This window comes from Delphinus delphis, chromosome 4, assembly GCF_949987515.2.
Source record: "Delphinus delphis chromosome 4, mDelDel1.2, whole genome shotgun sequence".
In the NCBI taxonomy this organism is placed as follows: domain Eukaryota; kingdom Metazoa; phylum Chordata; class Mammalia; order Artiodactyla; family Delphinidae; genus Delphinus; species Delphinus delphis.
In genome coordinates this window covers 37920230-37945374 of record NC_082686.1, presented here as the reverse complement: position 1 = coordinate 37945374, position 25145 = coordinate 37920230, and the positions used below count along the sequence as shown (strand labels likewise).

General features: G+C 32.7%; 1 protein-coding gene and 1 non-coding gene across 3 annotated transcripts in view; one reads left to right on the top strand and one right to left on the bottom strand.

Annotated features, from left to right (window-relative positions):
• Positions 1-25145, bottom strand: part of CADM2 (cell adhesion molecule 2) — a 1062587-nt gene that overhangs the window by 808275 nt on the left and 229167 nt on the right. The window lies entirely within an intron of this gene.
• Positions 8125-8254, top strand: LOC132425168 (small nucleolar RNA SNORA11). The gene has a single exon (XR_009519366.1). It is a non-coding gene; the product is annotated as a small nucleolar RNA SNORA11 (small nucleolar RNA).

Genomic DNA, 25145 nt, shown 5'->3' with positions numbered 1-25145 from the left:
ATAATGATATCTTTTTTTCTCTTATTTTTTAGAAGTCTGGGCTCAAAGAATAACAAAAGCTACCCACCTCTACCTCCTTTTGTTAACAACTGGTCAATAAAACTCTTGAAAGTAATATCCTACCTCTGTGTCCTTCATGTGAAACCCAGGAAGAGAGATATTGACTATAATATCTTAGCGGTCCTGACCTGTGTTTGACCATCCCTGAACTCATTTTCCTTCTTTTTCTTTTCTTCCTACTTGGTCTGTTTTGATTACTCCATGTTTAAATACACTCTGCATAGCTCTCTAGAATTTAGAAAAGCAAGTAGTTATGGAAATCTAAAGAGGTGATACAGAAATATCATATCTGATTTCACTATAGAGTCTCTGTCTCATATGAATTAGGGATATTTCTCAAATAAGAAAAAAATGTGCATTTAATTGATGGAAAAAAATTTCAAGATTTTATGAGTCAAACTGTATTCTGTGTTCCCCCCAAATTCACATGTTTAAGTCCTAGCCCCCATAACTCAGGATGTGACTGGATGTGGAGATAAAACTTTTAAAGAGGTAATTAAGGTAAAATTAGGTCATATGGTTGGGCCTTAATCCAATATAATTGGTGTCCTTATAAGAAAAGAAATTAGGATGGAGAAAACACACAGACCTGAGGATACAGTGAGAAAGTGGCTGTGTAATGCACAATGAGAGAAGCCTCAGAAGAAACCAAACCTGCCAACACTTTGATCTTGGACTTCTAGTATAAAGAACTGTGAAAAAATAAATTTCTACTTTTTAAGCAACTGAGTTCATATTTTGTTATGGCAACCCTAGCAGACTAATATATCAGAATTCCTCATGTGTCTACCTATTAACAATAAGAAGGTTCAAGATGACATGAGGCTATATGTCAAAAAGCATATATCAAAAAGCAAACAAAAAGCATATATCAAAAGCATATATCAAAAGCATATATCAAAAAGCAAACAAACAAGAAACACCAACTCTTCCTTGTACTTAAAATATTTTTAAGAGGATTATGCAGAATGCTTACTATCTTCCAATTTTCCCTATATGAGCAGTATATGATAGTTAATACTGCTGTTAATGAGATGTAAAAATAAAGAACAGCAGTAGAAAGGGTTTCCTGAAGCATTTGATGGAGCTGCTCCTTTCTCTCTGCACCTGCTTAGTTAAGCTTTTTAAGCACAAGTCTATTTGTTACATAACTGGTTAATGACTTAATTTGAACAAGTTAACAATTTCACACCTTCTAAGCATAAGGTGAATACTAAGTAAAATCACTAATCTAATATCCTCACATAGGTCACTTTTATTACCTATAATGGAACAATGAGATAAACTTGCACTTTCAAATTCAAACACTCGATTACTTGCACTAATGGAGGGGATAAGAACCATAGATAATCTGAGACAGTGTCATTTAGGCTTAGCTTTGGAATATGTTTTGTATTCTCATTCCTTCATGTTTGATAGTCTAAGGATCCACATCCTTTCAAATAATGAAGTTACAGTATTGAAAACAAACACCAGAATCTCTGAAGCCAACCACCATACATCTGTGCCTAAGATTTCTTTATAATGTACTCCTTGATGAGGAAGCAAGAAATAAATCCTGTAGGTTTTTAGAAAAGGGAATAAATCCTGTAAGTTTTTAAAATATGCCATTTATCAGGCCAGGCCATGGCCTGGAAGGGAGGATCCCCCATTATATTTCTATTGCCTAATCTCTGCCACTGCCAGTCTGAATTGATTTCTCAGCATCACAGTTATGATCTGAGTTAAATATGGGAAAGGTCATTATTTCTTGAGACCCTAATGTTGTTTTCATCATTTTAATAGCACAAGTTACCTTACAGATTCATTATTAATGCTGGAAAATAATGAAGTGACTGCTTTTAAAGATATAGACTGCATGATTAGTTAAGTTACAGTGATAATAGGTAAAGGGCAACTGTACATCTCTGGTATAACAAATACAACATTCAGTTTCAGAACAGACCTTAAATTCCAACCCCACTATCTCCTCCACGGAGTGTCCATGGCAATCAAAATAAAACACATATCCTGTTTTCTCAATCCATGCTTAGAACTATGAATGGTTTCTCATTGCACTTAATAGAAGAAACAAACTTTTCTATGTTTGTTTGGCAAATGGCAAATTTCTACTTGATGTGACCCCTGACTACCAGCAAACATTTGTTTTTAAACTTAACTAACATTTACTGAATATCCTAGGTTCCAGATTCCCAAAAATAAAAATATGAGTGAGACAGAAGCCCTGACCCCATTATATTTTCCATACAGAATGGGGCAGATGAAAAATAAAGAAAGAATGACGTTCAAGAGAAAATATTTTAAGTGTACTAGTAGTTTCGAAGAAAAAAATTAAATTTTAAAGCTTTATGAAAGAGGTGGCCGTAATGATTGCTCTAATGAGTGATGTAGGAACTCGATATTTATATATGGAGAGGGTAATTTAGTATAATGGCACAATTTGAATAAGAGTGGTAAAACCAAAAAACTCAGTTGTCCAATTTGGCTAGAGCATAATAATAAATACTAGCATTGTATAAGCAATATACTATATTTTCATTGATGAGATCATGTAATTTTCATACTAACCAAATAATTTAGATACTACTTCCAATTTATAGATTAGTAAACAGAATGAAGTGGAAAAGATCTGAGTGACCTATTATTACAGATCTTCCAGGAAGCAGATGCTGAGAAATGACTACACATGCAAGAGATTTATGAGAGAAATCTCATAAATCTCATAACCGCCTGTGTCGGTTAAAGAGGTGGGAGCCACTAGAAGCTGGGACTGTCAGATTGTGAAACAGGCCTACCCTGAGTGAAGGAGAGAAGGAAGGAAGAAAAATTGAATGGAAACATTTTAAAATGCAATGAAATGTCAAGGAAACTTTAGCAAGGCCATCTGGTATTCTTCAAGAGAATCACCATCAGAGGAGTCATATGTCTTTCCAGAATGGACCTGTCTTATCCCTGCCATATTCAGTTATTGGTTGGGAGCATCCAATGGGAAATGGTGCTTCAACACCAACCACAGTGATGGGTTTCAGAGCACAGAATCTGGGGTCATAGGTCAATTAATTCCTGCAGACATCTGAAAGGAGTATTCTCAAGGTCACTACAGTAACAAACCCAACAAGGCACTGAACTGATATTCCAACCAAGTCTATGCAATGAACTTAACCAAAGTACAAGAAACACACACACACACAAATAGCATTATGTGTACATTTTTCTCTCATGGACTAAGTCCTTCAATAATCATTTGGCCTCTAAATATTTTATTTTACCATTAATTTAGCCATGATAAAATGTTGATTTCTTGTTAAATTCTCTTCATCTTAGATTGCATTTACTAAGATTCTATATTTTTGATTCCTGAATATTTTCAAACAGTAACAGAATTTCAGGTTTCAGAAGCCTAGATTGATATAGAGGTCAATTAGTCCAACCCACTCATGTTACAGATGAGCTAATTCAGGCCATGAGAGACTTCATGCCTTCCTCTGAATCACTAAAATAATTAGCGACAGATGGGATTGAGTGCAGATGTCCTGACTCCTGTTCACAGTGGTTATCACCACTTACCATTACTTTTTCCTCCCATCTCTCTTCTTTTATTGTTTTACTTTCCTTATATGTAATTACTTCTATCATGATATCCTTATAAATTCATTTATCATGCCCTGCTTACTATTACATAAGAGCTAGTATCCTTAAAGATATAGCATAAATTCCATAGTACTCTTCAATTTTCAGAGTGTTCATAACTACTAGCTCATGTAGTTTTCGTGTTTTTTTTGTTTTAGTTATTGTTTGTTTCTCTATTTGTCTAACAACTACGAGAAATTAAATTGAGTGAAAGCAATTTGATATATGACAATTAGCTTTATTTATTTTTTTCATTTTTGGGGCCAATCCAAATACTAATGAAACACGTCATCTGAATTTGGTCTCAACTGTGCTAAATGAGTAAGTGCTAAGGAGATGGAGGTTAATAGCAGCAGTTTTTTGTTTTCTTTCTATTTGGCTTGCTCATTTCTGTTTCAGAGACTAGTTTCAGTAAACCATGGATGTAAATAAAACTGCATGAAATTGCTACTATTCAACCACTTTGAACCTATAAGACTGGCAATTTCATGTGTTTCAGCTTAATAGATTCCTGCCTTGAACATTTGGAATATTGAAACATTTGGGAAAAGTTTATCAGAAGGAAATATTTCAGTTATTAAATTCACAGAACATCAAAATCACATAAGTCTATAGAGGATTCCTCATCCAATTCTTTACTCCAGGCATGAGCTCTATAGTCTCCCATGTAACTTGTGTCATCTGCTCACAGCTAACAAGAGCAGTACATCTTAATTTCAGACAGCTATAATTTTCAGGGAATTCTATCTCATATTGAATTTCCTAGGAACTTTACCCACTGATCTTAGTTATTTCTTGTACCTATAGACTCAGGTTAGAGTATCATCCACAGGACAATGAATTCAATATTTTGTTTTTTAAAAACCCAGATTTTTCCTAACCAACATCTTCTTCTTAAATTTGAACTTCTCAGTAACCCTGATCATTCTCCTCATGCTATAAAGTTCTCTTACATCCTGGTCATTGTCTTACGGGTGCCCCAGCTTATCAATATCTCCCTCAAAATATGGGTCCAATGACTGAACACAGTATTCCAGATATGATTTTACCTGAGGAGATTTAAATTTAATATGATTCTTACTTCCTTGGCACAGTCAATATAGCCAATAGTTGTTATCATCAAATTACAAACATAAACCCTAAATGTCTAACTAGTCAGACACTGAGATGCTTCCAAGGATCTGAACTGTCTGTTTGAAATTACAGTCATAGAAAGGATTTTTTTTTTCACTTTCTATTTAAATGTGTTGGCGTTGACAGACTATGTCACATTTAGACAGTGCTGTAGAATGCGGAGTATATTGGTCTTTGTCTATATCCTGAGGAAACATGTCACCAAATTTCCCACCAAAAATTATTTTATATTAGAGACCACGTCATGAATATCATCATCAAAATTGGAACTAATTGGCACTTTTCTCAGTTGAAACCTCAGGAACTAAAAAAGACCTAGAGATTGCCTGAGGCTCATAGGTAATATCTTAAAAAAAAAATTTGTTGGAATATCTATATGGATTTCTAGTGTGTTTCACTAGAGGTGTGGAAAATAAGTTTAACAACTTATTAATTAAAATTCATGACTAATTAAACCAATAAATATAAGACAATGTTTATTTCATCAGTCTATTATAATTGTTAATATTTCAATTACTGATAATACTACTTCATATGCATACCTACTTATTCTAAACCCTATGGAGCTTAAGATAAATTTAAAAGAATTAATTTGCCTCAAATTGTATAGTTTTATTACAATAATATCATGTCTCTCCTCCATTGTAAGCCCAGCCACTAAAACATACTTAGCCAATACACTCTTTCTTTAACTGACAAGTGTATAATGTTTTTCTAGTGGAAAACAGTTTCTTTATACAGGTGAGGCTGTGAACAGTAGTTGTTTTGGTATCATGCAGGTTATAAGAATAATTTTTTAAAATCAATATCAAGGTCACTATGTAACATATAACCAATTTTATTCACTTTTTTGACTAATGACTACAATTTTCTTTCACAGTAGCATAACAGAGAAATGAAGTTGCTTTAAAGGCAATTGTATTAGCTCTCTTTGACATATACATTGAAAGAGGATACCAGGGTTTTTATATAAAAATAATGCATATTTAGGCAGAGTTGATGGCTACTTTTAAAGTGACAGTTACCTTAAATTACTATTGGTATCACTGTGATATAGCAAGTGTAGTTCTGTTTTGAACTGAGCAGTTTTGAAGTAAACATTTTAGGTTACGACAAGGTCAGTTTAGTTTTGGAGTCTGTCTCCAAGGGCATTACATTCAGGAGTGGCTGAGTCTCTCAACCTATTAAATTTTACTAAAAAATAAATAAATAAAATAAAAAACAAGGTAGAGCAACACAACAAAGCTCTCTGATAGGGAAAAAATGTTTCTGCCTCATGTAAATGAATGCATTGTTTACATTTTGAGTGTTATACAGTACTATTCCTTTCTTATTTCCTGATACCTTATCATTCTTTTGATCAGCAATTCAAAACCACTAAGATGATACCTACTATGCATTCTACCTTCTTCGCTTTCAAATTGCTCTTGGAATAAATATTTAAGGTATGCATACAGTAATCTTTCATTTTACACAATTGTCTTCATAATATTCAAGTTGATCATTTCTTGTAACCTTTTAAATTTTTTTAATCTCATTTTTTGTAAGTTTCAACTAGGAGATAAGGTACACTCAGTTTCATTGACGGCTACTCAGGGTAACTAGGTTATACGCCTATGTTTTCAATAGTAATTCAAAATACTATTTTAAAATTTATTTAAATACCAGACTGATGGCCTCTGCACTGGGGATGTGGTCCTGGAAATAGGGGAGCAAGTTTCATCAGAAATGTTGAGTCATTACAGTTTGGTTCCCTGCTCATGTGTGCTAGGGATCTTTTACAACCATTTAAACAATTGAGGAGCTTGGGATAATGTGTTTTTTCTTCTCTAAATTATTTTTAGATTGGTCTAATAGTAGATTTGGCTAAGGGTGGAATATGACTCACTTCCAAGTGACCTCTCATCTACATCAAGCTAGCATACAATTTCCATTTTTACAATTATTCTTAAAAAACATTACATTTTGCATAAGTAACACTTTATTTCATAAACCAACTATTATATTACAAATAAAATAAAATGTTATTATCAAATGACCAAAGACATGAGAAAAGCCATTTTTTGCAAAAAGCATTTTGTTTTGATAGAAACATTTTTTAAAGTTTGATTTATAGATATGTAGCTGAATGCCTGATTTCTAAATATACAGCAAAGTTCTCTAAAGAGGGAAAATAAACTGGACCAAAATTTTTTAATTATGGAAATATTTAAGTAAGTATAATTTCTTATCATTGATTGAAACATCTGAAAATTAAATAACACTATTTTCATTATATTTAAATATTTTTTTCAATTTCCACTTATACTTGTCATGGTACTTAAACTCTATTCCTTGTTTTCCTGAAAACTGAGAATGAGACAGTCTGCTATAATTTGAAAGTGTTATATTTACAAGAACAAAGATAACATTAAATAGCCAAAAATGATTCCTTAAATGTCTATAATTTTGCTGTTTTAATTTATTTTTAAAAATTGCTATCATTATGTTGGTATTAAGTGTTATAATATTTTCATGCAGGGAAAGACTATTTGTTTCTATTTATAAGAAAAGCCCCACAGATTAATATGTAAATATAGGTGAGCTGGCATTAATATTTTCTAAAACAATTCCACTTTCAATTGCAAATTATAATAAAATTGGTTTTAGTTCTAAATAGATTCTATTTAACTTGCTTTGTGTGTCTCTGTATTAAGACATCCTTACATGTTGAAGTGCTCACATCCTTCATCTCTTACTGTGTTTTACATGAATCTATGACATACATTTTCTAATTCTTTTCAACTTTGATTTCAATTCCAGCCCTGTATAAATGAAATTGACTATGTTTATTTTAGGGCTTTGTCAAATAAATATCAGCAAACAATTATTTTATAATTTTATGTTAATTCTATGACAAGTATAAAATAAAGACATACATAGGCAAATGAATACTCTTCCATATGAGCCATTTTGTGTAGTATTTTCTAAGCACTCTGACCTTTAATGAACAATCATTCAATATTTTATATGAATATACTTTAATTTTTCATTCAGTTTATTTAAGAATCTAAATATATATAATTATAAGGAAGAACACACTGTCACTTAATTAAATTATATATATTCCTTCAAGGAAAAAATGAGATTAGATAATACAAATAATAGACATATCAATGTAAATTTTGAGAACAAGTACAAAAAATTCTCTTTATAATAAACATCTCATCAATATTTTTATTAACTTCTGTTGTATTTTCCTCCCTTCTATAAGAAGAGTATTTATTTATTATAGTTGGCTACCCTAATAAAAATTATCTCAGGGTGTGCTCAGAGCAGGGAGTCTGAAGAAATGGCTCGTCTGTTTACAACACACCCAACAGGAATCTGGGTTCATTGTGACAAGGGACACAAAGTTTGCGGCCTTCCTATGAACAAATACCCAACACATATCCCCCTGCACCTCCACATGGCTGCTGGGCAGGACTCAGTACTGGAAGGAAAGTTATAGTATTTAGTGGGGGAGTTTGCCACCTAGAGCCTGTCCAGTCCATGTGTGGGTGGGCCATGGGTGGTCTTATAGGCACAAAGGCTTTGAACCCCTCTCTTCAAGGAAAAAAGAAAAATAGATTCCAACTATATGCCATTCTGGAAAAGGCAAAACAATGGTGACAATAAAAAGATCAATGGTTGCCAGGAGTTTGAGGGGAAAGGAGAGATGAATACATAGAGTACAGAAGTTTTTATGAGCAGTGAAAATACTTTGTATGACATTATAATGATTTTATGTCATCATACTTTTGTCCAAACCCATAGAACATGCAACATTATTCACTCCATAAAGTGAATCCTAAGATGAACTAGGGACTTTGGTGATTATGATGTGTCAGTTCAGTTCAGCCTTGGTTTAAAAAAAAAAGTCTTAAAAAGAATTAACACTCAGGGTAGACGTTTTTGGCAAAACTTTTGTTTCGCTTTTATATATGTATACATATTATATAAGTGTGTGTTTGTTGGATTGTGATGTAAAATGTACTTTTTAGATTAAAAAAGTTTGCAGGCTACTGTAGTTATACTGGCAAATAAAAGCACAGATTAATCTCAAAAAACTTATCTCTGCATCATACAATGATACAAATAGCTAAAATTCTATAAATAATTATAAACACCATCTTTATAGTGGGATAAATAATTAATCGACCTTTTTTGAAGGGAAATTTGTAAAATTTCCTTTATATGCTTTTGTTACCAAGATGTTGAATGAGGCAACAACCAGATCAATGATATAGTTACTGAACACTGGGATCGATGAGCTGATATTTGGTAACTTTTTGTCAATCTGAATTACCAGGTTTATTGTATCAAAGGCTTTGACGTTCTGGGCCATCTTACCTATGATCTCTGAATTTAAAGTGATAATATAATCATTCCTCATAAATTAATCTCTATATGGGCAATATTCAAACTATGCATGAGTGTATTAAATTTCATTTAAAAATAAAAGACTTACATAAATCACTTTAAAATATATTAATAGTCTAAGACTCCAAAGTAATTTATAAATATATTCTTTATAATTTGGGGAAATATTTTCCCATTGAAATAATATTATAGAAATGTAGTGATGATTTCAGATATAGCTATTTAAATTCTGCTAATGTCTCTAAGATATAGAACCTAGTGTATACACACACACACACACACACACACACACACACACACACACACATTGTATGATTTTATGAAGAGCTTGGAGAGTTCCACTTTAAGAAGTCAATTCACAGGTGGAAGATAATCTCTTTCCTCTCACCACCCACTCAAGAAAAATTAGGTGGCATCATCACCAAGCTATTGTAAGTAACAAGTTCTAACCTCTCTATGAAAGACGTATCCCAAAGAGAGATGCACAAGTCTATGGTTTTCTGAAAAGCTTAAGTATCTAAATAGATGTAGGGGAAAAAAAGAAAGGAAAGATCATTTCAGTTTCAAGACGATTCATAATAAAAGCTTCCCTAGTATTTAATGGAATATAAATTGAAACACGCCCCTATAGTTCTCGAGATTTGTCTTGCATTTAATTTCCTTTTATCCCTCCAATCTCTTTAGCAGGAAAGGTAGCTCTTATGTGTCCAGTCCAATAGAGGCAGCATGAGTTCTCTTTAATTTACCACATCATATTAACTTACTTGTTATTTTGACACTTTTAGTGGGATTTTTTTTGTTGTTGTTGTTGGTTTTATTTGGTTGCACTGGGTCTTAGCTGCGGCAGGCGGGCTCCTTAGTTGTGACTCGCTCTACTTTTAGGGGGATGTAGTCATTTTGATGTGTATGGATTCAGCAAAGAATCTGGCAACATGTCTGAGAAAGCCTTGTGTGTAAGATGAAGAAATATAGCCTGAAAGTGAAGAAAACTGACTCGATTGATAGGCTTAATGCAAATGACTAAGCTGGAGGACAGTCTAATTAAGGGGCAACACCAATGTCAAACTGGGGAGAGTAGCTACAAGACCAGAAAATGCTGTTCTCTTTAACATATTAATTAGTAATTGCCTTCAATTTATTAGTTAAAAAAAACACTGTTCTTTATGATATTTGATAAAAAATTATGCTAGAAGTGATTGGCAAAATGCCAAAAGACCAAAGTCTGGTTTCATAAAGGTCTCAACAGACTTATATGATCATCCAAATAAATTAAAATGAAGTAACTGATGCTTCTTATGACTTAATAGCACCAAAGTATCTCTTTTCTTTGAAAACTTCTAAAATAGCATTATGGCAGTATCAGACGTTTCACATCTGATATTTCCCTTCAATTTCTATTTCTCTTCCACATTTCCGTGACCTTCAGGAGTGAGAGATAGTAAAAAAAAAAAAAAAATGTATTAGAATCATCCCAATAACTATGATGTGTTGCTGGATATTTCATGTTCATTTTTCTTCTCTCTGTCATTTTCTGTTTTATCTTCTATAAGCTTATCAATTATATTTTTCACTCAAAATTGCTTAAGATTAGAGAGTCTCTGTCCATGATCTGCTCAAAGATTTTGGACAGTAAAGAGTTGGCACTATTCTAAATTAAGTCAAATTAGTTCATTTTCAGACTAATGGAAAGTGAATGTAGTGTGCAACAGTATTTCAATTAAGCCACTTTTTTTGGTACAGATGCCTGAAGAAACCCAATCTTTGATTGAGCAATAAAAATAAATGCACTTGTGGTTTGAGCAATAGAAATAAATGCATTTATGATTCTTTTTTTAAATCTTTTATTTATTTATTTTAACATTTTTATTGGAGTATAACTGCTTTACCACTTGTGATTCTTGATGCTTTATTTTCAGACTATAAAGTCAAATTGGTGGGAAGAGGGTGATGGGAATACACATCAATGCATTTAAAAAATTACTGTATATCATTAGTTTTTTCCACATAAATTTGAGAAACAACCCTTATAGAGATATTTAGGTACATATATAGAAAAGCCTGTGCTTTTCTATAGAATTTTCCTTAGAATTCTAAGGGCCAATCCTATTTTTGTTGCTGAGTTTCTTTTTGATCTTGGGAAATCAAGTTAACCATTCAGGACTTCAGTTACTTTATCTGTAAAACAGATAAAATATCTTCCTCATAGGACTTTTATTGGGAAAAGTAAATGCACACAAAACACCTAGCGTATTGCTTGCCTGAATGACTTGATAAATGTTTGTTTTCTTCCCCAAATCTGAACCAATATATTTAGGAGACTATGTACTTGAGTTACCTGAAATTATAGGCATTAAATATCATTTTAAAGAAGAAATTATGCATACTACACATATATTTGACTCAGTTTGTAATATTTGGAGAAAAACAATCAAAACATCTTTATTTTCTTTAGACCTCATCAAGAAAAAAGAGCTCTGTACAGGCATAAGTTTCCTAAAACCAAAGTGTTGCATTTTTTTCCTATGTTTACAACTTTCAGAAAGCTTAATCTATTTAATATGTTCAAGGTCCAAAAGATTATTTAAAAATACATGGCATAAATATGTAGCACAGGTTTGGGTTGTGTTAGGATAAATACCAGAGAGTGTTTTCTCTCTGATTGGGAACAGTATTTCTTATCTGGAGTGACATCAGGTGACACCCGTGAATGTTATTTTTAAATCATTGGATATGCTTGTTGTTCCAACTGCACCAGCACCTGGTGAAATATGCAGCTGAGGGGACTTGGCAATTTTAAAATAAGTGAATCAGAGATTATTTTTAATTTCAATTTCAAATGCTATAATCACCTGTATTTAATATTAGCCATATTTAGACAAGCTGCCTGTCTCCACTTAAACGTATCCTCTTTACTTCTGTCATTCTGCAAGCCAACGTTTTAACTGCTTTCTTTCAATATGTAGATTTATCTTCTCCCATGGCTGGGTTGTCATTAAAACTGTCACAAACTAATTATTTATGTATACCTATTTATTATTAAACCAGTAAAATCTTCACCCTCACTGACTGCCTTTCTCCCAGGTCACCTTGTGAGCAAAACTTTGCATTTTTCAATTCGCTGTTGGTTTCCCATCCATCTCTGTGTATATTAAAGCTGTTCTACCTTCCTTATGGCAAGTTTTATCTGACTAAGTCATATGCCTTTCAGTATTGCTACCCTTTTGTTATAGTCTTACCATTGTACTTTTATTAAAACATTTCTAGTAACAGCACATAAAAGGGTGTTATAACAAAGTATCCCTAAATCACAAAATTAAATTTGAGTTTTGTAATATCTGTGAATTAACCTAGAGCCTGGAAAATTTAGGTCATACATAGAAGGAAAACTCAAAACTCAAGCATATCAATAATGTGAAAAGTGCAAGGCAAATCACTCTTTTTTAAGGTGCTAATATTTAGTGCCTTTGGATGACATTTGAGTCATCATACAGTGCTAGAGTTTAGACTTTATATAAGGCATTCTGTGTTAGGCATTGTCAGGGCAGCAGGGATGAAAAAAACAGTCTTTACTCTTATAAGGGACTTATAGTCTATTAGAGGAACTGCATGTGTATCTAATTACAATAAAGGTTAATGATAATAAAAGAAATACGTGAAACAAGAGGGGAGAAAAGGAGAGAGTTTTCTTATGTCCTGATTTTTTTAAGTCCTTCCAAGAACTATAGTTTATTAACTTGTCAGGGTGAGCTTATAATAACTACAATAAACCAAATGTTCATCAAATTGAATTAGATTAAAATTTGGTTGTTTTTCTTATTTTGAAGAGACTCTATAATTCATGCTCTTAACTGAACTTAAACATCTTCATTTCTTTTTCACCTACTTTAAATCATATTCCTTATTCTTTTTCAGTCCCCATTAAACCAGTAAGATACATTGATTAGCAGAAATGTTTAGGTATACATTATAATTTTGAATTTTGAATGATAATTTTGAACTTTAAGATTGATGGATGCTAAAGAATAGTAGCGAAGTTTGGAGTTTTCTTGGAAAAATGATTATCCCACACAGCTGATATAAAATAAAACAGAAAGACACAAGAAGAATTTCTAGATATCAAACATACGCATCCAAAATGTAATGTTTTACTTGAATAAAAATATACATCTTATAAAAGGTAATGTCAGTTACCCAATATATAAAGCAGAAATCTCTCTAAAAAATGAAAATAAATATTCAGAGGAAGAAGCAAACCACCAGAGATGGCCCATTCATGTATTCATATCCTGAGAGATTTGCAACAGACAGTTTGGATTGATATCATTGGGGATAAAAAGACTTATCCTCACAAAGGAAATAAGAGCCAACATTTATCATTCTGACAAAAGGTCATGGGTTTGCTTTAAAACATGTTTCATGCAAGTATTTAAACATATGGCCTGTAACCTCTCAATTTTGAAATAACTTGCTGTTGTTTAATAGTAAAATAATTATTTGTAAGCATTGTGTGTGTGTGTGTGTGTGTGTGTGTGTGTGTGTGTGTGTGTGTGTGTATTTTTCTAAGTGTCTGATTCTGCCTAGTAAACCATTCTCTTTAGTGTCTTTTCTTTGTAGCGTCTTAAAGATTATTTTCCTAGAGGAGGTCAAGACAGTAATTGGATTCCATTTCAAATATTAAGATTGTGAAGTTAATTAAAAATACTTCTAATCCAAGGTCTTTCTTTTTCTTAGCAATTTAATATTATTTATAATCTTCAATAGTTTATTCTTCATAAGACCTAAAAAATATGAACTGTCTCTTTTACATAAAATCAAAGCAGGTATAAAATAGATGAGATTAAATTGAAAATTTATAACTGGAAAAAGGATAATGAAAAAAGCTTAGCTTTTGAAAAAAATCTTAACTAATTTGTCATGACAGGCTGAAAAAAGTCACTTAAATCCGTTTATAAAATGACCTAAATTCTTCTACTGTGACTTGATTGTATGATTTGACAAGTTAAGATTTCACATATAATAAAATAATGACTTCAGAGATCGAATATCTCAGTGTCTGTTTTGACAGATGAATAAAATTAGGTTAAGAAAAATTAAATTTTATCATAAATAGCAACAAAACTAAACAAATTTGGGCAACAGGTAAGTGCCAAAACTGGAAAATAGATTATGGGACTTGAAATCCAGGACTCTTTGAAGATAAAACGTTGGGATTCCAGTGTTGTGTTTTCCTGGCCTTCGTAAAGTAGTTTTTGTTGGTCTGTTATTGTTTATTTTAGGTTATTTTTCAATAATCTTAAACTACTTCTCAAAGAAAAATAAAATATGATGAAAATTGAAGGTCACAGGAATCACAACAAGATTTGTCTAAAGATGTGAAAGGAACAACCCAGGCTCAATATTCAGAAGGTTATCTTAATTTGAGTTCAAAATCAAATATTAATATAGTGTGTTGTTCAACCTCTTATCTTTTCCTTTTAAATTTGGAGGATATCACAAATATATTGTAATTGGAAAATAGAAAAGTTTTCTATAATATTTTATTGGCATCAAGTTATTTTTATAAGTTACCTGTGATCTAGTCTATTTACTATCCTATTCAAAATTATTTTTATTTTCTTTCTAAACACAGTTTGGTTTCTAGGTGTAAAATGATGACATATTATTTCTTTCTTTTTTACATAATTTAGAACCTCCAGATCACAATGGAAAGATTTTAATGTAAATTTCTACACAGATACTATACAAATACACAGCTTCTGGAGAAAAATCTAACAGAAATAGCATTATATAAAATTTTGTAGTAATGTTTATTTATGGACCTAGGGGTAAATTCTGCTTCAAAATGTAAGGAAATATATATACATACACATATATATATATATACACATATGTGTGTGTGTATATATATATATATATATATATATACTATATGTATACATATAATTTAATTGTATTAACAGACTTTATAAAGTATAGTTAAAAGAGTGTTTAAAGGGATACATTTATATTATCTGAAAGATCTATGATTTTGATCATTGATAAATTAGTTATTAAGTGCAAAACCATTTAATGAAATTTTTAATTTTATTTTCAAAAGTTACTTTCTGTCATTTGTTATGAACTTATTTTATTTCTTAATTTAAATGTCCCTATAACTTTCTTCTGCCAAAAGAAAAGTCTTAGTCCAAACTCTTTCATAGTACCTTCACATTTTTGTTGAGCTCTGAAGATACTAGGATAAAATTTCCTATGCATATACATAATCAAAACTCCTAGCACAATGTCAAGCACAGGTACTTAATTGTGTATTAAATTATTGATATCAGTTCAATTTGGTGCCATGAATATTTTTTGAGCATTGTGCTAGATGTTGTGGGGAATTTTTTTTTAAGTTGTTTTAGTCTAGGAGGAGGTCAGAAAGTTAAAAAAAAATTAATTAGAGCAAGATGCAGTTATGGGAGTGACATAAGGTAACTAAATATAGAGAGAAAGGAGGGATTAATCCTTCTGTGGTGGTAAGAGCAAGCTTCATGCAAGAGAAGAAACTTAAGTGTTAAAGCCAAATAGGATGTCACTGGCACTATTATGGAAAGAAAATTATTTATAACGGTTCCATGTTACTGCAGTGTAGACTGTGACTGGTAGAGTGGCAAGGTGCATATGATTAATTAGCAAATAATTAAACAGGCACTTATGTTATTTCTACAATAATCTGGTATTGCATCAATACCAGAATTTTATTGTCAAATGTCAATGAGAGTATCAAAACTTCTAATAGATATTTCTAATTTTATAAGCATTATCCTTTCGTTCATTATTCATTATGCCTGCTATTAAATGAAAATTGGAAAAATGTGTTTTAAATGGGCTGTAAAAGATACTTTTATTGACAACTTCATATTAAGTAGAGGGAATGGTATTTGTTTAACAGACTAAAAGGTCTAAACTAGTAAATACAGCTAATAATTTATAGAACCCATTTTACTTGGGTAGAGCTAATAGGAATGATTAATGCCAACAGTTGAAACTTTGTAGTATAAAACATGCTATGAGAGAAAAATGTGTAAAATTTTATTAAATTTATTTCCAGAATTGCTTATATGTGGAATCTAAAAAAAGAGTACAGGATGTCCCTGGTGGCACAGTGGTTGAGAATCTGCCTGCCAATGCAGGGGACACGGGTTCGAGCCCTGATCTGGGAAGATCCCACATGTCGCAGAGCAACTAAGCCCCTGTGCCACAACTACTGAGCCTGCACTCTAGAGTCCGCGAGCCACAACTACTGAAGCCTGCGTGCCTAGAGCCTGTGATCCGCAGCAAGAGAAGCCACCGCAATGAGAAGCCCATGCACCGCAATGAAGAGTAGCCCTCACTGGCCGCAACTAGAGAAAGCCCACGCACAGCGACAAAGACCCAACACAGCCCAAAATAAATAAATAAATAAATAATGGTAGCACCTTGATTTAAAATAAATAAAAATTTTAAAAGGGTACAAATCAACTTACCCACAAAACAGAAACAGAGTTACAGATGTAGAAAACAAACTTATGGTTACCAGGGGGTAAGAGGAGAGAGGGATAAACTGGGAGGTTGGGATTGACATATACACACTACTATATATAAAATAGATAACTAATAAGGACCTACTGTATAGCATAGGGAACTCTACTCAATACTCTGTAATGGCCTATATGGGAAAAGAATCTAAAAAAGAGTGGATATATGTATATGTATAACTGATTCACTTTGCTATACAGCAGAAACTCACACAACATTGTAAATCAACTATAATATTTTTTTTAAATCAGTTTTTAAAAGCCTTCAATTATAAAAAGAATAAGATTATGGTTGCCATATTTAATATGAGTAAACATTCATTACTTATTTATCACAGGGCTATTGATAAGAAAAGTCTTATATAATTGCTTTTATGTGAGTTAAGTTAGAACATATACATTTGTATTAAAATAGTGAAAAAGGCTAATAATAACATATAGTTCCTTCAAGATACTTAGATTCAAAATGGGTGTAAGTTTTAAAAGATGAGGTATCCTTCTATCAAATAAAACTTGCTATAGGAACTCCAGTTACTAGAAATTCCAGCCTGTATGTACTACATGTTCTGGACTCAAGAATCTGCATTGCCCATGAAACCTGGGTTTGCAAAAATCCAATATGGAGATTTGTACCCCACTATAAAATTGACCTTGAACACCACTTATTTGGCCTCTTTAATTCTCCAGTTTATTTCCTCACCTCATCAATCTCCTATTTGGCTTATTAGCTTGATTTGACTCTGTCACTACTGTATCTCATTATATGGCATAAGATTCAGTAATTATATGTTGACCGTTCTCTTCTAGAAAGACTTTCAGGACCTCTGTATGGTGTACATTTTGTCCTTAATTCTAAGCACTTTTCATTGACTCAAACTTCTTAAGCTCCTCACCAGAATGTGAGCTCCAATTATTTTTAGCCCTGTGTCCCATGTTACCAGCATCTGGTAAATAATAGGTGCTCTAGATGTTCACTGAATGAGTGAAAATATTTTTCCAGAAAGTTACTTAATGATTAAGGGGACATCATGGGAAATTAACAGTTTTGCATACCAAATAACACTAGTATTATTTCTCTCATACCCATAACCTTATATACTTTCCTCAACAAATATGCAAGATGGGCCTTATTCATTTCTATTTTATAAATTAGAAACCTGAGTTTCCAAGAAGTTAGAGACTTGCCTAAAATCACATATCTTAGCTAAAGATTCCACATGGATCTTTCCACTGGTTTCAATTAATCCTAGAAAGAGCTATTAGGACATAAATATACATGCTTCTAATTATAACATCAATTACTTGCATATATTTCTTTAGAGTCCACTAGGCACTGACACATGCATTATGCAATTTTATCTAAAGAAAACATCCATTAGTTTGATAGACCAGAGATCATAAATTGTGAATTTTTAAAGAAGCACCTGAAGGGTAACTTTTTCTATGCAATGTCACTGGTTCTTTCAGAGTTGGTCATATCTTCCTTTTAAGTACAATATCAATGTGTATATATCTCTAAATTGGACTTTCCAGGATTACTTATAACTAGTTGACTCCAGGTTTGTTTCCCTCACTTGATCATGACAGGCTTGATGTTAGGAATCTTAGGGAGTTGTTAATTTATTCAATTAATTCTAAGCATTCTTTTAAAGTGTGTATTGCTATATTTATCAGAAAACACATTATGGTTCAATTCCTCCATCACATGTATTAGAGGTGTGTAAATTCAATTCATCTGTATTCAAGAAGACATTTGCCATGAACATGTACAATGCTAGACATTGAGGGGAAGATAGGATGAAAACTTATATTTACTTTTAAAATTCTGTAAAAGTTTTAAGTCTAATAAAATAAAATTTTGGAATATCTAATGAAAGAATTATTTTCTCTCTTTATGTTTGTCAGTTTCTGCCTATCTCTTTTTCTCTGCTTTTCTTTGTCTCCTTGCTTTAATCTATCTCTCTCTTTCTCATACACACACATACATACACACACACACAAACACACACACATGCAGAATTAATTCAGATGACACTTTCTGGCTCCTTCTCCTTCCCACATTGCTAATCCATAGTGAGAAGATCACAGAAATAATAGTACAGACAAATTATAACATGAATATAAGCAGTTAGAATCACCAATTGCTCCCTGTAGATCATTTAATGTTTTATGTACACTGAAGTGCATATTAAAAATGTTATGAAAAAAACCCTGTAGTTTGGTAGTAATAAATGTAAGACAACATGAATCATAACGGGACAATGTATTATAATAGATCACTAAAGATCAAATGATGGAAAATCTAATAGAAGTTAAAGCCATGAATAGCTGCACTCTAGAGTGGAAGAAAATTAAGCACATAGCAATTAAAGAGAAGTAAAGACAACATTTAATCCACATGGGGATAAATAAGTGAACTTGTCTCATACAATCCAGGACAATAAGAGAATCAATACACTTTTTTGTTCACAGATTGTAGAATTGACTGTCTACTACTGTTACATATATATGTAAATATGTATGTTTAATAAAATGGCTAGTTGAAATTAAGATGTAAATCATAAGTTAACAAGTTATTTTTTAATCAAACTTCAAAATCACCTGTGAAAATTAAATTATTTTATTGTAGTTTGTCATATGATGTTAGGAAAGTGATACCGCTAGTGTGAATTATGCCTGAATTAGGGTATAATATTTATGGAGAGGTATTATTTTAATGCAAAAACAAAAAACAAAACATGATACTAACATTATTGTAAGCACATGAGAAAGGTAAATTAGGTTGTAAATAGTCACAGAAAGTAGGTATATGATGATATAAGAGATTAAAATTAGAATAAATCCCTCCTACAGTGTTCACCAATGGGCATTTTAATATTGCTAAAAATGTTATATTGACAATTGTTTTGAAAATGTGAACCAATAAATAGATTATAAGTGCTTGTAAAAATGCTTGGAAATTTCAGAATATCATTGTTTCTCTAAATATTGGAAGAGAATAATAATTATAAAATTTTAATTTCTATGAATTAAGCCAATTTGTTTCAACATATGTGTCCTCAGTACTACTATGTCCAAGGCTCTGTGTGAAATAATGAAGAGGATAAGCATAAAAGAGAAGCAGAGTTAAATAAGTCATATCACTAGCTGCATTGGGGTAGCTAAATAGAGCAAGCCAAGACACCAGGGAAATATTTACAGAAGTAAGCAGTGATGAGAATTTATGGAAAAACCATTGTCATCAGCAGTGCAACCTGCCCCAAGACAAAAGACTTCATACAGATGGTGGATCTAAGATCTGTTTATAGCAGTAACAGGCATTTCAGATAGTGTGAATACTCACTTGGGCAGATTACACTTTTAACTATATTAAACATATGTCCTCTTAAGAGGCACCATTAAAAAAAAAAGTAAAATATAGGGCAGCACCATGATCAGAAATAAACATTATGACATTTGGAAAACATAACACCAGAGTCAGATAATTCTCTTGAGCAGACGTTGGAAACATTGAATCCCCCAAATGGAAGAGTCCCTAAATGCTCTTTCTCCAACTTCAGGGTCTAAACGAATTAGAGGAAGCAGAACAATAAATTCAAACATACTTGGGTTGGAGTCACAGTTAATAAATTATCTGTATTGTTTTAGACAAGAAACCTTATCTCTTGGAGCTTTTATTTCTCTATCTGTAAAATGGAGGAAATACATAGGTATAAGGTTGTCTCAACCTATCTTGTGTAGTTACACTTACCTCTAGTGTCAAACAGAGTGGCACAAAGTATACATTAAACATTTCTTGAATAAAAATACTTATAAAATTCCTGGTATATTGCTTTCTGCTTTGTGGGTTGTGGGCTTAGTTTACCTTGTTAAGTTACCATTGCACACTGCATTGATCACAGCTATGATGATAAAACTATTTATTTAGCATTATTTTTATTCCCCTACCTTTAACTAGACATAACCCAATAAATATGTGCTCATTGTATAAGATAAGCACTCAATACATTTGGAAAAATAAAAAGAAACAAACAAAAAGTATTCTTACCAGGTTATTAGGGTATGAGTTTCCATAATTGATAACTGCCAATGCTTGTCCTGAAACACAGAGGTTTTCCCTAGGCCAATTAAGTTTTCCTTCTTTACTGAAATTCACAAAATAATGCTTTACCATTTACACTTTACTTTCGCATTTATATTCCAATTTGAGTTATTCATTCATTAGCAAACACTGAAGGGCCTATCATCTACCAGGGAATTAAAGCAAGATGGTTCCTGCCTACACCATGCCCACAATTTAGCAGGAAATTGAGTCATTTGTTTTTCAAAAACCCTTGTGATGTCATTAGGACATCTATTTTTAGCTTAATGTACAGATTATTGAATAAAAACTTAGAGATGTTTAAATGACTTTTCCCAGATGATAATTAAGAGGTGTCAAGGTCTTCTGAGAATAGGGTTCCTTCCACACACTGAGTTTTCTTATGTATTTTCAGGTCTGTCCTCAACCAAAACAGGCTTTCGTGTATTTCAAAATAGAAATCAATACACTGCCTTATTTTATCTTTTCTAGGATAAAACATTTTAAACCTGTAAACCTCTTTATAACTTTTCTATATCTTCTTAGCTTTACCAAATATTATTAAAGTTGAACTAGTCACCTGATGAGTTATAATTTTTAAATATTAGCATCTGATAGATTATTTAAAAAAGAACAGGTATTTGATTATACTTTGATTTGTGACTCATGACAAAATATGATGGAAGACATCAAAAAAAAAACAGTATTCACTGTCTTTTAAAAATCTGAATATATCGAGCGAGCTATCAGAAAATTATAATTTATTTTTATTTTTGTTAACACAGAAGAAAAGCTCATGCAGGGTGTTTGCCCATAACAGTCAATGCCTGAAGCCATCTCATATTTTTGGCACTCATTTTAAATCACATTCATAACAACATGTTTAAAATGAAGGCAAGCTGTCATAAGGCAAGCTGGGGGTAAAAAGAGTTTGGCAGTTTAAAAGCTACAGCACATTTACCAATCTGAATATTCAAGAATTGTAAATCATTAATCATAAGTAAACCACCTGCTGGGGACACTCTAAGCTAGGATAAAGATTTGCCATGTGCATAATTGTCAGTTTCAGATTGAATTTTTATCCAGGGAACAATAGTATTCAAAATTATTTGGGTGAAACTTTTATTAACTCTGACAATAAAAATAATTGTATTCCTCACTGTATTTCAAATACTGTGATAGTCCTGTTTAAAATGACAATTGTTTTATATTCCCTTGCATATTTGACAATTATTGAATAGCTCACTCTTAGAGGTGATAAGATATTTAACCATTTTATATGTGAGGATTCTAAATTCTCCATAACAAGCATAGGTTTCACTGCCACAGCCTCTCTGACCTTCTACCTTCCCACTCACCTGTACTCTGTCTCATTTTTTTAATCCTTATTTCTACTGTTTATCTATATTCTTCCTTCATTCCACACTGTAGTCAAATATAGGCATTTACTACATTTCAGTCATCAGACAATAACTTCTTTCTTCTTAGATCTTCAAGCTCACCACTCTCATCACATCTGTCCCAGCAAGCACTCATTGGCCTTTTTGGTCTACTCAGATTGATTGCTCTCTGTCAACCCACCCTCCTTGTTCCGTACTAAATGCTTTTCTGATCATGCCACCCACCTACATAAAACCTCTCATTAGTTTCCCAACATTTCAGCTTACTAGTCTAAAAGGCTTGTGTGTTCTATCCCCTCTCTTGAGTGTTATTTTGAGACATCCTGCCCCACACTCTGTTACAGACTAACTGAAAAATTTTTAAGTCCCTCTCCCCCAGCATATTTCTGCATGCAACAAAACTTTGCACATGCTTTTCTCCCTAGAACCCTATATGATGAGAACCCCAGTCTTCTCTTCTTTTACCAATCTATCCTTCAGATTTTATTTCCAAAATTACTTTCACAGGCAGTCTTCTCTGACCTCCCTACTGGGGTAAAATCCCCATTATATGACCTCACAAACTCCTCAGTGACACTTTTCACAACTGCAATTTTACATTTTTGATGTAATTATGTGATTAGCATCAGTCTTCCCCACTGGACTTTAGGTTCCACTGATGCAGCCTCCATATCAAGTTTTGCTTTCATGACCTCACCTAGTCAGTGCTCAGCACATTTTAGGTGATCAGTGCATACATATGTTAAATGTATAAAATATTAAAAATGTCTTTTATGTTCCTAGGTAATTGGAAATTATTCTATGGACAAAATGGTGACAAATTTTGTAAACAGGGCATAGCATGATCAGATCTGCGATGTAGAAAGTTGCTTCACAGCAGCTGGAGGTTACATTGGGGTGGGAATAAACTGGAAGCGAGGAAAGAGATCAGAGAGCTACTGTGTCCGTCTAGGGTAGAAAGGGTGAGGGTCCAGACAAGGAAAGTGACAATGGGATGGAGGGCTAGGGAGTGGGGAGACTAGTGCTTGAGAGCAATATGGGAATAATGGGGATCACGGATAAATGCATATGCAAAAACAAGGAGAATGAGATATCAGGAAATTCTATCATTCTATCTCTCATAAGGATATGCAGGTTTTGGAGAAAAGTATAAATTCATAGTTGAAAACAGTGAATTATCCATGAGAAGCTTTTACAATTATTATGGATAGGTCTGCTGCTCAAAATCTTCAAAATCATAAAGGCAGACATTGAAACAAGGAAACCTTACAAAATCTTGTGAATTCAAATTTACAAAGTCTTGTGACTCCTATAGAAAATGTTTCATTTCTACCATGTATACCTGATAGTTTAATACTTATCTTGCCTTATCAAGTTTCTTGGAAGTACAGCCATACTTCTTCATTTACACTATCATAATTTCTGGAAACTAGAAGCTTCCTTCCTTGGCCATGAAAGGCTTAAGTATCACTCTTTATAGATAGGTTCTCCATTATTTAAGTCTACTATCCATATAACCCATCATTTATTATCCTGTCAGACTAATCTTCTTAAAAGCTGCTTTCGGGCTTCCCTGGTGGCGCAGTGGTTGAGAGTCCGCCTGCCGATGCAGGGGACACGGGTTCTTGCCCTGGTCCGGGAGGATCCCACACGCCGCAGAGCAGTTGGGCCCGTGAGCGATGACCGCTGAGCCTGCGTGTCCGGGGTCTGTGCTCCGCAACAACAACAAAAAAGCTGCTTTCATCTTAAAAGAACTTGTAATGGTTCTCTGTTGTCTTGCACATGGAAGTCAGATATGGTCTTTTTAAGGCCCTCAAAAATATAACTGTCTTAACGCTGTCGTCCAGCTTGAATCCTGTTGTTTAAGTTAAATTTTATGTTTACAAAATGGCCACTTTTTCCTCCTCCTTTTCTCCTATTTCATGTCAGTCGTGTCATCACTTTAAAGCATGATAAAAAATTATGCTTCCCATCTCCTCTAAAAATACTCTCAGCTTTTCCCATTTCCCATTAATCTCCACTTTTTCAGTTTCTATAACACTTACACACTTATCTTGAAACTTCTGATATACATTTTCACTTTTAAACCTCTTTGGGGTTCCTTCCTACCCCTCCAATTCTTGGCAACCCACACTGTGTGTAGAAAGGTATGGAGCACGTGCCAGGTGCTCAGTACGCTCTCTCGGTGATGACTAAGGGAAGATGCGCTCCTGTGAATTCACAAGGAGAACAATGAAAAAAACTGAGATTTGCCAAATAGTTTTATTGTAATGTCAACATGACACATAGAAATCCACTACTGAGCAAAACGGAAAGATAAGTGCTTTTTTACCAAATAATTGAATTCTAAAAGACTTTTGTTTAAAAGTTGAGGAAGAAGCAATTAGAATTTCCTGATAAAGAACTACTTCAGATCTTAAAAATCCAATTTTGTGTATCATCATTGTACCATTTAGTACATCCTAAGTTGATTTGACAGGCTCTTATTTCAGCCTTTATTTCTCGACAATGTGATGTGTTTTTTTCTATTATGAATGATTATATAAGTTGTCAATAAATATATCATTTTACAAGTAAAATTCCATTTTATCTGAACAATTGAGTTTATGAGACATTGTGACAACAAAGTTAGATTGAGCTTTGTGTAGGTATGAAAAATATCTGCCTCATCTTATTATTTATTCAGAAGCAGCACTTCCATAAGATGAATTTGGTGACCCTGCATGTGGAAACCTTCCAGAAACTGCAAGTTTTCCACTAGTTCAAAATAAACACTTCTGGAAATTAACAAAACACTATCTCTGATGACTGGTATTTGTAAAATCTAGATCATCATTTAGGCTTTCTGAATTCAGTGATGTTTTATTAAAACCCCAACTAGAC